General features: G+C 36.7%; 1 protein-coding gene across 2 annotated transcripts in view; it reads left to right on the plus strand.

Annotated features, from left to right (window-relative positions):
* LOC109048849 (contactin-3-like) overlaps positions 1 to 2,354 on the plus strand; it is a 77,113-nt gene extending 74,759 nt beyond the window's left edge. For both annotated transcript variants that reach the window (XM_042750622.1, XM_042750623.1), the window contains one exon: positions 1,585 to 2,354. The gene's annotated coding sequence lies outside the window, so the exon portion shown is untranslated. The remainder of the gene's footprint in view (positions 1 to 1,584) is intronic.
* The last annotated feature ends 12,264 nt before the right edge of the window (positions 2,355 to 14,618 follow it).

A 14,618-nucleotide genomic window follows, 5' to 3' on the forward strand; every position in this document is an offset into this window, starting at 1 on the left:
CATTTTTCATCTAATGGCCTGCAATGTCTCGTTTTCAAGATAAAGCCCTGACTCTTTTCTTTTGTTAATGTTAGAAATTATTAGCTGTGCCGATAGCAAGGTTTATCAACCTGCTATAGTATGAATTTGTTAGTCATTTAAACTAGGAAAAACTGCTCGGTGAGCATCAGCTGGACCTCAGTGAAAATGCTAATATTTTTACTCAAATTTTGATTAAATTAATAATTGTTGAGCATATGATACTTCCATAATGAAAGAATTTTATAGACCCCAAGCTTATGAACAGTTGTGCAAAGTTGTGTTCACCCAAAAACTGAAAATTTACCTTTAGGACATCCAAGATATAGATGAGCTTGTTTCTTCATTGGAACAAATTTGGAGAAGTTTAGTATTATACCACTTGCTCACCAACGGATCCTCTGCAGTGTATGGGTGCCGTCAGGTTGAGAGTCCAAACAGCAGATAAAAACATCACAATAATCCACAAGCAATCCACAGTCATATGTCTTGGACTGTTTTTGCTTGCAAATGGTGTTTGATCCTGTGCATATTTCTCTCCTGATTCAGACTAGACAACTGTTTCACTGGAGAAAGCAATATTATGGATAAAGGAATCTTATTTTAGCCAGACCTAATGATTTGAAATTAAAAAATCATTAATGATGGATTTGTTTATTGTAAACACAAAGCATTTCTCCTCACAAGTCTTTAATTAATGGACTGGAGTAGTGTGAGTTACTTGTGGATTATTGTGATGTTTTTTAGTCAGCTGTTTGGACTCTCATTCTGACGGCACCCATTCACTGCAGAGGAACCAATGGTGAGAAAGTGATGCAATGCTAAATTTTTCAAAATCTGTTCAGGTGAAAAAAAAACTCCTCAAAAACGGTCAAATGACTGGCAGACATACAACGTAAAATTACAGTAAAATATCTTCATTGAAATAAAGGGCAAAAACAATATTACAGAAATTTTCAATAAAGCTTTTACAGGAAAAAAAATATATATTTTACAGATTTTTCCTTGTTTCAATTACAATATTTTACTTTAATTTTACGTTTTTATTTTGCAGACGTACTGTACCTAGCAGTCATTTGACCTTTTTTTTTTTACAGGACTTTTTTATAGGTTATGAATAATTTTTCATTTTTGGTTTAAACTATTCTTATTTTTATTTTATTTTTTTTTATTTTTTCAAAAAATTACTTTGCTGTCATAACGCTCATTTAAAACTCAGTGTAACAGAAGGGAATATGTTATTTTCAATTTTCAGTTGTTAATGTAGAAAATTATTAGCTGTGCCAAAAGCAAGGTTTTCTAACCTGCTTTACCATTATTAGTTAGTCATTTAAACTGGAAAAACAGCACAGTGAACGTCTACTGGAAGTCAATGTAAATCTGCTTAGAGCACAAGACTGTCCACAACCAGACGTAGAGCTAAACTCTGATAAAGCTATAATTTCATCCTTCAATTCCCAACGATGCATTCCTTTATTGCTCTTATATTACTCCCAGTCTATTTTTATTCATCAATTACAAGTTAATAAGCTTCAGCACTTTTAAATCCTGTTTTCTATGTTCCAGGTATGAGTGTACGAGGGTCCAGAGCCTGGCGACCCAACACCATCCCAGTCTCCTTGCTTTCTATCATCGCATTATCAACACTGCGACCGGCTTTGTGTTAACGGTCCGAAGGATCGAACATCCTCTGACCGCTTTGATTGCCTGCACTCTTCCTCGCTGTGGAATCGTTGGAGAGGTGCACCAAAACACTTTTGAAGAGATATTATCGATCTATCTCTCCATAGTTATCTGAGGCAATGCCCGGTGAGGCCTTCAAGAAGCGTAACGGGAAAACGTCAGCGTCACGGTGGTCAGATTTCATGTGCATGTGTTATGTACTGTGTATCATTGTGTCCTTGCAAGTGATCCGAGACCCTAACAAGGTTTCAACTGAAGGTTTTTCAAGCATATTGGTGTATGAGGAGGGATGAGTCATGTTACTGCACTAAGATTTCATCTTCTCATTCATCCGTCGGAACAAATGCCTTACTTCCATGTACATGCCAAAGTAGTTCACATCCTTTTACTTCTTCCCAAGCTACTGTTTGTTAAACTTATAATTGTTTGGTAGTTATCACATCATTAATTGAAGGATTAGTTCACCCAAAAATCATTTACACACCCTCAGGTTGTTGTCATGTGACTTTATTGAGTGCGATTTTAAAGAATGTTCCCATGCAATTACAATGAATGGGGAGAGAGAGAGAGAGGCCTTTTAAAGTTATAGTTCACTCAAAAATTAAAATTCACTTACACTCGGGTCATCCAAGATCTAGATGAGTTTGTTTCTTAATCAAAACAGATTTGGAGAAATTTAGTATTACATCACTTGCTCACCAGTGGATCCTCTGCAGTGAATGGGTGCCGTCAGAATGAGAGTCTAAACAGCTGATAAAAACATCACAATAATCCACAAGTAATCCACACCACACCAGTCCATCATGTAACCTGAAAAAACATTTGTTTATAAGAAAAAAATACATAACTAAGGCATTTTAACTTTTACACCATGACTTCTGGCCAAAATCTATTAAACCGTACCATGAAAAAGTCCATCCCCTGTTGTCCTAACTAATTGAGACTGTTTTTTGCTTTTCGATATTGCTTGATCTGTGCATATTTCTTTCCTGATTCGGACCAGACAACATTTTCACTGGAGAAAGCAATATTATATATAGAGGAAGATGTTAAAAACATCTTAGAGATGGGTTTTTTTTATTATTATAAACACTCAGCTCTTCACACAACATTAACTGATGAACTGGAGTCGTTTGGATTAGTTGTGGATTATTGTGATGTTTTTATCAGCTGTTTGGACTCTCATTCTGACGGCACCCATTCACTGCAGAGCATCCATTGTTGAGCAAGTAATGTAATGCTAAATTTCCACAAAACTCAAAATCTCAAAAACAAACTCATCTACATCTGGGATGACCTGAGGATGAGTACATTTCCAGCTAATTTAAATTTTTTAAGTCATGAAGGAGATGTAAAAATATCATAAATGTGGTATGTCACCTCTTAATAATTTTATAATTATAATAATTATAATTTTATATTAGAAGCAAGCCAAAAAATTCACCTTTTGTGTTAAAGAAAGAAAGAAAGAAAGAAAGAAAGAAAGACATTTGGAACAACATGAGGGTGAGTTAATGATGACAGAAGGCTCATATTTTGTGTGAATGATCCCTTTAAGCTGTTTGTTATACTTGTGATTGTTCTGTAATCACATCAGTTAACATTTAGCCTTTGCTTATTAGTTCAGTTATTTGTTCAAGAGTTGTCTCTGTGCCTTATCTATGTTTTAGCACACACAAGGCTTGTGTATGTTTGCTCCAGGCATCATGTTGCAGCTACAAGCCTCTAGTATTCATGATTGTCAAAGTGCTACAGTACATTCACAGGTTTGTGACAACAATATCTACACTCTTTGACACTAGGAGAGGTTATGAGTAAATCTGTGTACACTCACAACGGTAAAGTAATGATATCATATAATAGTGTCATGAGGGACTTTATTAGACTTTTATAAATATGCTGGAAATGTTCTTAGTTTAGAATTTGAGTAAGCATTTAGACACTTAATGCAGTCATAATGATTTGGTTTAATAAAGAATAATTTAATAATTTTTGATGATCAAAATGCACTGTTATAGTAATAGGTGGGTGAAAATGTAATTTTGAGATGAGCAACCAATTATTACAGTATTACAATATGAGAGATGTTAGATTTTATTTCCTCACTATCAGAAATTCTGGAGTGCTAAAGCCACATTATAATGACCTTTTTTTATTAGTTTCATTTAATTATCCCTTGTGAAAAAGAAAGGTTCTTAATTGTATTCAATTTGCACTTGTAGTGTACTTTCAATCTTTAAAAAGTACTTGCAGATAATATTAAATAAAAAAGGCCACTTTAGTGTATTCACTTTTAATGACTTTAACTATAAAGTACATTTTTAGTAATTGTTTAAATAATCTTTTGTCATACTTCAAAGAAGTACACTTATTTTAATGTGTTGACACATTAAAGCACATGCAAACAACGTGTTTAAAATTTTAGTTTTAAGTGTGTTAAGATTACACAGTTAATAGATTTATACTAAATTGCTTCATTGCAAATGTGTAATTACAAATATATTTCGATAAATGACAAAAAATTCTTTTAAATGCTTAGCGGTACATTCTATTCAGAAGTACACTTTAACCATATTTCCAAGACAATACAAGTGATTATGAAATTATTTTAAAGTATATTATTTCCATGATAAGGATACTTACTTCTTTTTTACAAGGGATGACCCAAGTATTATACTTTTTTGTCGTTTTTTAGAAAACTGAAAATGAGTCTCCTGTACATGATATCAGTGTTTTTAATAATGTTACAATTTTCAGATACAGTAAAATGAGCCTGAGAGGGCAGGTTTATTGTATTAATAATCTGTTAAGCACTACAGCATATACTACATTCTTGACCTGATTTAACTTGTTTTATTATATATAACAACAAATTAGATGCCCGCTAGTGTTATTTTCTTTGCCCTTGGTTTATCTGCACACTGTTAGATCTGAGCAAGCATACACAGTCTGCTGCCGGTGTTTCTTCACACAGCAGAGGATGCAAACAGTGTTGTATTGGCTGTTGCTTTTAGTACAGATAGTACAGATATCAGCACATCCCTAGTTGTTATTCGTTTTAAAAGGGTGGGCAGCGCTGGATACTGCACATGTCTGCTGTATCTTAAACCAGAAATGCTGAATGGTTGCTAAAAGCCACTTGTGTTTTTTGTTTTTTTGGACGTCTACATTGTGACTTGTTCTTCTGTGACTGTTAAAAGTTCTGGTACTTTATGTATTCGAAGCTTGTTTAGCAAACCTCAGATAAATAGTTTGTGTTTTATTTGTCACTTTCTCACTGTGCTGGACTGCGGCGCAGATTCTAGGCCACTCACCAGATGCTCCTCAGGGCCTTAATCAGCTGAATCAGATGTGTTTAGGAAAGTTCGGGGGAAAAAAACTGCTTACACAGTAGCGCTCAAATTGCTTTACACTCTTTCAGTCCTGGTTATTAAAGGAATAGTTCACCCAAAACTGAAAAATTACTGAACATTTACTCACCCCCTCGCACCATCCAAAACGTGTATGAGTTTATTTTTTGAGGTAACAGATTTGGAGAAATTTATCACTTTGTCACCAATGGATGCTCTGCAGTGAATGGGTGCCGTAAGAATGAGAGTCCAAACAGCTGATAAAAACATCACAATGATCCACAAGCAATCCACACAACTCCAGTCTATCAATTAACGTCTTGTATTACTTGTGAATTATTGTGATTTTTTTCATCAGTTGTTTGGACTCTAATTCTGACGGCACCCATTCACTACAGAGCATCCACTGGTGAGCAACTGACAAACTCGTCTACTTCTTGGATGGCCTGAGGGTGAGTACATTTTCAGTATTTTTAGGTGAACTATTCCTTTAATTATTATGCTTGGGTATTGCAATCCTAAAATAAAATATGGCCTAAAACATTGCTGTCGAAAGATGTAAACACAAGAAAGCATGACCTGAAATCACATGATTTGACTGATCCTTACCGTGATGTAGAAGCCATTAAACCGTGCTAATAAATTACAGTGAGCCCTGCAGTGGCTTTTGACCAAATCTGCAAGGGAATAATGGTTATTAGCAAAGGCGAAGACAAGATGGATGTAAGATGAACAGCATGGCGAGCTGTATCAGGACTGACCAGACAGCTGACGAGCTTTGCTTTTCGTTCTTTTGTTTCTCCTCATGAAAGGGACGTGGCCACCTATCTGTGTCATTTTAGGATGACCGCACTCAAAGGGCCTTTGTACGACTCTCACTTCCGCACATTTGAGGAGACTCCAGGGTGTTGTTCAAGGCCGCCCGCACACTCGGCCTTGGTTTTGAATTGTAAGGTCAAATAGGAAGCAGTCTGAAGTGAGAGTAAATGAAAATCCTCTCTGAGTGAGAAAAGTCGCATTGTCCCTACAGACTTGCCGTACAATATAGATGTCACATCAAACTCTGTTGAAGCTCTTGGATGTTTTTGTGTCCGGGATGAAGGCTGCTGCATGATTTTGATTTAACCTTTGATAATGGCTGCTGACATTTGGGTGCCTGTTGGGACTTGTGTATTTTGTTCTGGATTGTCAGCCCATTTTGTGAATATTATTCATATTTACTCTGGAGTTGCTTCAGAGTACTTCATCTGAGATCCTTAAGTGCTTATTATAAATGTGTTGAAAACAGTTGTGCTGCACAATATTTAACATTTGTTTATGTGATCGTGTCTGAAAAAGGTGAAAAAAAAAGTGTTTTGTATTTTGTAAGTATTATTTTGTTGTTTCAGTTTAATGACATCAACTTGTAATGGCTTTTTTGTTAAAGGTCAAGTGTTGTCCTTTAAAAGTAAAGTAATTTGATTATGGCTGTCACAGATTGATTTGTGGAAAGATTATGTCGTGGAATGCAAGATGATATTTTGTACCTCTTTGATCAAGATTAACTTGTGTTTTCGTGTGTTAGATTCAAATAGATCCACCTTCCATATGAATACATGTAACAACACTTGACCTAATGTTTTGATATTTCTGTATTAATACATTGTTTATTGAATACATCTCTGTGAGATGATGTACTGGAGCTGAATACCGTTTTCATATTGAAAAGAATTGGATTGTGTATAGTAAAGCTGTGCATGTTGATTGTTTAATGTGTGTACATTTTCTAAAGCAAATTTAATAAAACAACTTACTGGAGATTTACCTCCATAATGTCAAGGTAGTGGGTCCTTTTATTCTGAAATAAACGTGTGTGTGTGTGTGTGTGTGTGTGTGTGTGAGAGAGAGAGAGAGACCCTGGACCACAAAACCAGTCAAGTCACAAGGGTATACTTTTAGCAATAGCCAAAAAAACATTGTATGGGTCAAATTTATCAATATTTTATGCCAAAAAACCATTAGGATATTGAGTAAAGATCATGTTCTGTGAAGATATTTTGTAAATTTACTACCGTAAATGTATACCTAATTTTTTATTAGTAATAGTAATATGCATCGCTAAGAACTTCATTTGCAGTGTGCTTCAGAACCCTTCACCTTCCCCAGCTCCACCTCAGTGTTAATTTCGTTAACGAAGACGACGACGAAAAATATTCGTTAACGAACATTTTTTCTGTGACGAAGACAAGAGGTTGACGAGCTAAAAATAATATCTGATGACGAAATTATGACGAAATTTATGCCGCGTTTTCGTTAACTAGACGAGACTGGACTATAATGTTATTTGAGGACTACCAGACATTCAAAATGCATCCTATAGGCTATTGTCCTTCAAATGTGCGTCCCTGTCAGTGGATTGCGATCGGATAAGGGGCGTTTGCTTATCTAGTCTCAGTGTAACAGCCGCAGTGGATGGATAGGCTAATAAAACGCGAACCAGCGATCTGAAACAATGGCCTCAGTACCCGAAGGGGTAGGGATAAGGTAAACAGACGTCCAGTTTTTTCCCGGGAGACACAATTCGTTGTCGATTAACTTAAAGTGAAGGCGGGATAGGCGAAATCACGCTGATAGAAGTGCTCTCTCTCTCTCGCACGCACGCTCCACTTCCTCAGTTCTCATATACAGCGCGCGATCAGTTCTCAGCGCTCAAATATACACACAGCAGTCCAAATGTTTATCGTGTAGAGTATCTCACGTAAATACAGTCGGTTATGGATTAAGTGAACGTAAACAGGTGGGTGAAAACTGAACGTGTGTCAGTATTTCTTGCATACCTTCCGTCTTAAAAGGACAGCATTCCAAATTAAATACCTATCTGTCATTAATGTTAACCAACAAAAGATGTTAAATAAATGTATACATGTTAAGTAAAACCTACAGTATCTGAAAAATGAGTTTATTTTGTATCTCTATTGTAATTTGTCTTATTGTGCTTCTTTAATATATATATATATATATATATATATATATATATATATATATATATATATATATATATATATATATATATATATGTATATATACTATTTTTATAAGTTGCTCCTTTTTTCACTTAAAGAGAAAGTTCACCCAAAAAATGAAAATTGTCATAATTTATTCAAGATTTTCCAAATTCAGTCCTTGATTCAAATTTCTCATAAGCTTAATTGATTTGGTCTAAAGATAGAAGAAATAATGATTATTTTAATTTGAAAACTACATATAAAAATCGCCACCAAAATAAATTCTGGTAACTTACAGTTTGGCTAAAACTATTGACTAAAAGTAGTGACTAAAAGTTGACTAAAATGCAATGACTTTTCGTCGACTAAAACTAGACTAAAACTATGAAGGACTCAAATGACTAAAATGTGACTAAGACTATTAAGCATTTTCGTCTCAAGACTAAGACTAAGACTAAATCAAAAACGCCTGCCAAAATTAACACTGCTCCACCTGTATAGATCTGCTACGGGGGGATGTTATGTAGGTTATATATGGAGGTAATTTCATATATGCTAGTATTTCTCACATGCTCACAGCAGCATGTCTGTGGATGTATTGGCAGTAGTAAGTCTATACTTTTTTATACATTTACACCCTTATATACCATAAGAATGATTCCTCCACAAAAAGCTTTACCAAGTTTGCCCAGTGCCTAATGTGATCATACTGCCTTCTGTAACATCAAAATCAAATTATTACCTTAGTCCAAAAGCCACAGACAAACTATAACATTATTAGCTCATCCTAGTGTACCATTTGCAGGGTTTCACCCTAATTACGTTACAAATGTCAAAATAGTGCACATGCTTTCGATAATTAGTCCTTTTTGGAAGGGGAGTAGTTTTGCACAAGCTATTTAACTGTGCTTATTATTGAAATACCTGTCACAAAAGCTGAATCATGATAACTCGGCCCTTTCAAATTTGTCCTTTGTCCTATTTTTCCACTGTTAAACCAGTTAGAAATAATGCATGAGCTGTTTAGGCCTGTTACATGACTAATAGGTTTCAGTGAAACTTCACTATTCATCTTAGCAGTTCACTGACAGCCTCTAACCCAGGGGTGTCACACTCATTTTAGATCAATAGCCGGACCGGATTAAACCGTTCTTTTTTTTAACCTGGTGTGCCCATGCTGTACTCGGTCTCAGTGGAGGCTTGTAAACAATTAGAAAATTAGCCTAATACCATTTTTTCTTGTACATGTCTGTGTTGTCATGATTACAAATTTGGTCAAATGAGCCAGGCTGCCATGGGACACTTGTGTTACCTACTGATCCAGTTTCAGATGAATAGCACGATATAACTCTGCTGCTCTGACCTGAATTAACAGCTGATTTTGATTATAGGGCATGTGAGAGGATAACTGAACTCTGAAATACAAAGCACACACAGGTACTTTCTGGATGTTCTGGATAAGAGGAAGAAGGGATAACTGCAACACATTTTATTTTTGGCTATTTGTTGAGAAAATGTTTAGCATACAGCTTTGAAATCTTTGCTCAAACATCTTTATATTAGCAATTAACAGTGTCAGGTAAATTAATAACTTTTTTGGGACTGATGCGGTTAGACTAAGGCTATAACACCCATGTGGTATCATTTTCATGGTGGTATGCAATAAATATAACAGTAAATTGAGGAAGCTTATGTGAAGCGACGTGTGTGTATGCTACACATTAATGTCAGTATTTCCACAAACCATTTACTTCAACATGTACATGATATTAAAGGCCGGCTTTAATAGTGACATCAAAATACATGTAAACAAACAGCAAACACGATATGGAAAATACATAAATAATGAATGCTTTTAGGGGCCATTCACATTGAACGCGTTTTTTTTTTTTATTTAATTTATGTTTATTATACAGTATATTGGGGAAAAAAGAGCAGAAACCATTTTAACTCAGAAAAATCTAGTAAATTTCACAATTTTCAAATAGAAATGGCAAGTAACACATTGGATTAAACATTCAAAATATTGAAATAGTATTTTCTTGTAAAATTCTCTCGAGTAATCAACTTCTAATTTTTTTTTACAGTGTATGTATAATAAATGTTATTAGGCACAAGCAGTCAAATGGGAAAAAGCACAATGCTGCATATTATTTATTTAGTGAGTGGTCCTATAATAAGTGATAGAGGTCAATCCTGAAGAGCTTTATTTTGCAATAATGATGGGCTGGCTGTACGTGAGCCTACTTAAACCCCATACAAATAAATGACAACACCAACAGTGAAAGTTTAAAATCAACCCCTCGTCTACATTTGAATATTTAAGCTACAGTTATGTCGGATGTTTGTTTGATGGTGTATTTGTTTATTAAACATTTGCTGGACTCATTTCCACTGGCCTAGAGGCAGCCATTACATCCATACAAACAGAAACAACACTCTTTGTAATTGCATCCAAATTGGGCACAAAACAACAACCAAATATATATTTCTTCTTTACCTGTATCAGTCAATACTGAACATGTCCATTACTTTGGAGGAGGGCTGAACTGTGCTTGCATGTAGCTGGATATGGCCATTGTGAGCGGATTGTGCATTCGGTGTTATTACCGAAATTTATTGAGCATTGCAATCATCCCTGCTCCTGCCTCTGTGCTGTTCTTGAGGAGACTCTATTGGTGTCTAAAGCCGTGATGTGCAGAAGGATTTACTGCAGTCCATTCCACATGACTTTTTATGTATCTTGGGGTGAACTATATTTTTTTAAGTGTTTTTTTTTTCTTTCTTTCTTTTTTCTGTGCCTTTGCTTTGGCAGTGATTCATGCCATGCCTTGCAAACCGGTAGCCCCTAGAATTGCTCTCCTGGCTATGTCCTGGCTCCCTCTGTGATGAATGCTGTATGCTCTGTGCTCTGTCTATGATAAACTGTCCATAGTGCCCTCATAAATTGCTGTGTGGTTGAATCTGAAACAGCTGTCACGGGGAAAACAAACAAACAAACTCCACCGTCAACCACAGTGAAATGCTTTGCGTGTCAGCCAAAAACATGCCTCCCATTTCAGCCGATCTGTTTGCTTCTAATTTGCTTTACTGGAAAATGATCACATTTATGAGCACTGGCAAATATTGAACGTCACGGGCCTATTTTATGCTAAATGTTATTACAAAACATGATTTTTAAAAATGACCTCATTATATATGCATGTGCATTTCTATTTCCATCCAATTAATTCATAAGAAAGGCCTATATGAGGAAAAAGCCCTGAGGGTTTATTGAAGTCTCTCTCTAAATTTAACAATGACAGCGCCCTCTAGAACCGCCTGGCATTTAAGTAAATCTTTCGGATCGATATCTCCAGTGAGTATTTTACAACCTCTTGGCTCAGGTAGAGGTGATTTAAAGGGAGAAAGCCAGCAGTTCGCAGAACCTTATTAGATAAAATTTTTCAATTATAAGTGTCTCCTGAGTCCTGATCTAAACGACCCGTGGCTTTAATACAGCCGTTGCCATGCATATTTTCCTTACGCTGTCCGCTTCACTTGGTCACTTCAAGATGATCTCGTTTATATGTGAAACACAACAGTAACAGTGTTTAAGTGTGTGTGTTGGTGTTCATAAGTGTTAAAATGTGTAATGGACCTGAGCGGAAGGAAGGAAGGAAGATAGATAGATAGATAGATAGATAGATAGATAGATAGATAGATAGACAGATAAACAGATAGATAGACAGATAGATAGATAGACAGATAGATAGATAGATAGATAGATAGATGGCTACTATATGGTTAGGGTTTGGCTTAGGGTTACTTCATGTAATTATGCATAATATATTGTTATAGTAAGCACATTTAACATGTAACAAGGACACCTTTAAATTTTTGTACCTCATGTTGACTTTAAAGCTGAGTAAGACAGCAAAACAACCCTGGAGTATATTTGGACAAGAATCTAGCAAGACTCATGGGACACTTTGTCATTCCTGAAGAAACGGGATAAAAATACAGGCCCTCCCTCAGGAGAATGTAGTACTAGCATAAAAACATCCCTTGAGAGCAGTATTAGACACGACTTTTAAAGTTAACACGCAGGAACTGCCAGAAAATAAATTAGTGGTAAGAAAAAGGTTAGTTTATTGTTATATTATCACATTATACATGTGTTGTGTGGGTTTCCCAAATGTGTGTTAGCACCAGATCCTCAAAAGTAACCTGCCTTTGGGGAATTAAATATCATTGCCATGACAACGCATCCACATAAGCACAATCCCAGAAAGTTTGGAATGAAATCTAACAGTTCCTTAAACTATGCTCTCTTGCATTCAAAACGTGAAAGTTTGGATGTTCGCTGTGTGGGATGATGGGAAGGGGGGTCTAAAAACACTGCTTTTGACAAAAAAGTTATCAGATACAGATATTTCAGTACAATATAAGAGCCAATTTACTGTCCAATGCCTCACAGTACAGCATATTATACTGACAAGAATTAACCCTTCGCAAAATCCCTTCTTCATTACTGTTGCTATGTCCAATAAGCCACGGCTCTCTCACACCAACAGATCACTGTAGCACCTCAGTTCAAGCAGCATGTGAATAGCAGCAGCTGTTTGTAGTTGTGGTGGGCCCATTTGGGAAGAAATCCAGGACTGGTTTTTACTCTCAGTCCGTCCCTGACTGTTCTCGTTCAAAGCACCTGGGAAATGAAAAGTATCAGTGTCTATATCAGTTCATTTTCTTAGTTTTTAGTCAAAGTCTGAACTATAAGTACCAGATAAGAAGAAACATTGCTTCATTTGCTCCCAAAATAGATTCTACAGTCTTAAAGGTGCCATGTGTAAAAATTGAGGTAAAAATATCCAAAAAATGACCTACACGCATCAAAAGAATGAGAAGAAATAAGGGCGATGATGTCATTAATAAAATGTCAAGTTATAGTGCTGCAGAGATATCAACCTTAATTAGCATTAGCATTACTAGCCACGGCCCGACAGGTGTCGTAATACCAGTTTCGGCCATGGGAGGCGGTATGCGGGCAATATACCCACCAGCCAACCTGCAATACACGAATAACTCGCACGGCTTGTGGGCGTACTTGAAGCTGATGTCAAGCAACCGCGCTCGGAATCACAAATCAAATCCGATAAGAAAAGGAGCCGAAACAGAGTAAACATCGGCACTGCTTTCCATCGCTGGAGACAACTGATGGACTTGAAAGAAATGAGCTTCGACTCCGAACTTGCAACATTTCTTTTAAATTGGTAAGTAAGATGCTGTTAGTATTTCGCTAGAAGTTTGTTTTATATGTTTGCGTATTTTTTTTCGGGAAGTTATAACATAGAAATGTATCGAAGGCTGTTCGATGGCTAACCGTAGCTGCGTTTGATAGTTAGCTAGCTATAACTTACCCACAGATCCGATCCGGTTTTCACCTGTTATCTACCAAAGCCCGTCTCTACCAAGCTGATGCTAAAATGTAACATTACCTAAGAAGCTTGAAATGTCTTCGATGATAATGAACCCGAGAGAGAGAGAGAGCGAGAGAGAGAGCGAGAGAGAGAGCGAGCGAGCCCCGGCCGCGCGCGCACTCACTCACTATATTCAGAGCGGTCAAGTTTTTGAAAGCGTGTGAAAAGAGTCAATTGCGTGTGTCTCACGGTGAATGCTTGAGAGTGGGCAGCTCTGGTTACGTTGGTTGGCGCTAGCTTGGTCAACATCAGCTGTCTGATGTTGACCAATGATGTTGACAGAATGCTGTCTGTCAAATTAATTTAATTCAAATAATGTGTATATACAATTCAAAATGTAATATGAACAAAACGAATATGAACATATTCACTGGTAAAGGTAAAGGGGAGTAGCTTGAAGATGTCATGTTTCAAAATCACTTGACATCACCCAACGTTCCTCTGGAGGCAAAACGTCCTCTTAGGCTTCGGCTATGGCTCTAGGGTTGTTGTGAAGGTAGGGGCGGAGCATAGAGACTATGCCGTTTCTCGTTTGTTACTCTAGAGTAGACCAATTCACTTTATTGAGGCATATTGCCTCCATCTGGTATGGAATGTGGAGTATGACTTGATTTTTTTGCCAGACATTACACATGGCTCCTTTAAGACAGCCAGCAAGGCTCAGGTCATTAAAGGAAGATCGTTGTCCTTCCTCAAATAGCTCTTCTCCTGTTCTTCACCCACTGTTCTTCCAAATGAGTGACTTCTGTGTTTTTACTCTCCACACCACTATTTGAGAAGCATTAAACTCTAATTCCAGGGGAGCAAAAGGAAGAAAAGCATCAACTAGCTGAATCGGAGATGGGGGAGGCTCTATGATTTCATTTGCCTGAGCTGTGATTCTTTAATATTGGCGTGTTGTCTAACATCCATGTCCCCAGCCGCTCTGAAAGAGGATGCTGCTTATTGCTTTTTAGAGAAGAATTCAATAAAGTGAGATTTGGATCTGAGGGAATAGTGACACCGAAGGACCTTGCAGGTCATGGACTAATGAATGTATCTCCTCTCATCTTGAGGGCTGTAAGTGCCTTAGCACCCTGCTAAAACTTGTTATCTGTCTGCACAGTCAATGCTCACGGTTC

The sequence above is a fragment of the Cyprinus carpio genome, chromosome B23 (assembly GCF_018340385.1).
Source record: "Cyprinus carpio isolate SPL01 chromosome B23, ASM1834038v1, whole genome shotgun sequence".
Taxonomy (NCBI): Eukaryota; Metazoa; Chordata; class Actinopteri; order Cypriniformes; family Cyprinidae; genus Cyprinus; species Cyprinus carpio.